Source organism: Mus caroli, chromosome 1, assembly GCF_900094665.2.
Source record: "Mus caroli chromosome 1, CAROLI_EIJ_v1.1, whole genome shotgun sequence".
Taxonomy (NCBI): Eukaryota; Metazoa; Chordata; class Mammalia; order Rodentia; family Muridae; genus Mus; species Mus caroli.
The window spans coordinates 161,741,386-161,743,484 of NC_034570.1; positions in this window are offsets into that span (position 1 = coordinate 161,741,386).

Genomic DNA, 2,099 nt, shown 5'->3' on the forward strand with positions numbered 1-2,099 from the left:
TGAGTTCGAGGCCAGCCTGGTCTACAAAGTGAGTTCCAGGACAGCCAAGGCTACACAGAGAAACCCTGTCTCAAAAAACCAAAAAAAAAAAAAAAAAAAAAAACCACAAAGCTGAGACTAATCCTTTTCTAGCTTCAAGATTGTTCTTCTTGGGGCTGGTGAGATGGCTCAGTGGGCAAGAGCACCCGACTGCTCTTCCGAAGGTCCAGAGTTCAACTCCCGGCGGCCACATGGTGGCTCACAACCATCCGTAACGAGATCTGGCGCCCTCTTCTGGAGTGTCTGAAGACAGCCCCCCTTTCTCTCCTCCCTCCCTCCCTCTTTCTCTTCGTGAAACAGGATTCTTCTTCACTGGGTGCCTATAGCTTCCTTTGTACTAGAGGAGCTCTCCATCAAAGGGTGTGACCGAACAATGACCAAGTCACTTGTAAAAGGGGTTACTGGCATTAACCATGCTATTTGTGTCCAAAGATGTCACCCATCAGTATTCATATGTCTCGCTGATGGTCACAGACAGGGTGGGGGAGGCATTTGCTTGCTCGGCCTCAGAAAGGGTAGTGTCGGTCTGGCTCTTGGCGTTTGCAGGAGAGGAAGCTGACAGATATACATTCTGACCCAGTCCCAACCCGGGAAGCAGATGCGTATTAACAATTCTTCATTCCTCTCTTCCTGCCTAGCAGCCTCGAGCAAAGGATGTAGACCTTGAGATAAAACACAAATTCTTTTCTACCACCAAAGTTTTTGACCACTCCCCTCCCTGGGGGGATGTGTCTTTGGGACTTGGGAGAGATGCAGGGGCAGCAGCAGCAGCAGCAGTATACTGTCCCAGAGGAAGCATCCAGATGTGATTTCTCTGAACGCAAATTTGAGGGCCTTACTTCTTACAGTGCTTTCTGAGGCCTCCTCTAGTGTGCCTCTACAGTGGCCCAATGGGCGATTAATGAACGCAAAAAGTTTAGGGTCCAGCCAAGCACCCCATTGATTTGGACATAGCATATGGACACTTGAGAGTTTCGTGTTTTGTTTTTTGTTTGTTTGCTTGTTTGTTTTTGTTTTACTTGAAGATTCTAATGTATGTGTGTTTATCATGTGTCCTGGTTCCGCCTGTTAGCTCAGGTGAATTAGCATAGAGGGAGTCTTGGGCCTGAGCTGGGAAACCCTGGAAGTGGTGTGCTGGGGTACTGCGTGAGTGTGCGTGTGCTTGCCTGTGTACATATGTGTGTGCATGTGTACAGGTGCGTTTCTGTGTGTGTGTGTGTACGTGTGTAAGGGCGTTACTGTTATTCTTCCAGTCACACCGTGCACCCAGTCTTGGCCAGCTCCACCAGCATTTCTGAGATCTTCATTCTACCACCTGAGAGTAGAACCCGGACAGACCGGTTCTGAGGTACAGAGAAGAGAGAGGTCTGAACCGGAAGGGAAGTTTACTCAATTCAGGCAAGGCAGCGCCCTGTGCATTGCAGGGTGGAGCAGGGCACGGGAGGGTGGAGGCAGCCCTGCCTGCTAGGCAGGGCTGTTGGCTAATTATCTGTGGACGAGGAGAGAAAACAGAGAGAAGGGATTGTGCGAAGCCTTACTTAGGGCCTTTGAGATGGCTCAGTGGGTCAGGAGCACCCGAGTCTGATCCTCAGAACCAAGAAGCAGGCAGGAGAGAGCGGACGCCACAAAGGTGGGCGGTGATGTGAACACGCATGCGCACACAGGCATAACTGCCCAAGACGGTTTTTTTAAACATGATGTTGACGTTATGGAATGTGCTTAAGGAAGCTGCTGTAGAGAGGATCCCTCTCATCCCCTCATCCCTTAATATCTTGTGCTCTCTCCTTTTTTTTTTTCTTCTTCCCATACAGGGTTCACTATGTAGCTCTGCCTGGCTTTGAACTCACGGGAATCTCTGCCTCTGGAGTGTTGGGTTTATTTTGTTTTGAGGAAAGATTTTCTCTGCCTCAGGCCTTGAAACTTGGTCTGTTGTAGAGGTTAGCCTTGAACTTTCTTAAAAAAAAAAAAAAAAAAAAGTAGCCGGGCGTGGTGGCGCACGCCTTTAATCCCAGCACTCCGGAGGCAGAGGCAGGCGGATTTCTGTGTTCGAGGCCAGCCTG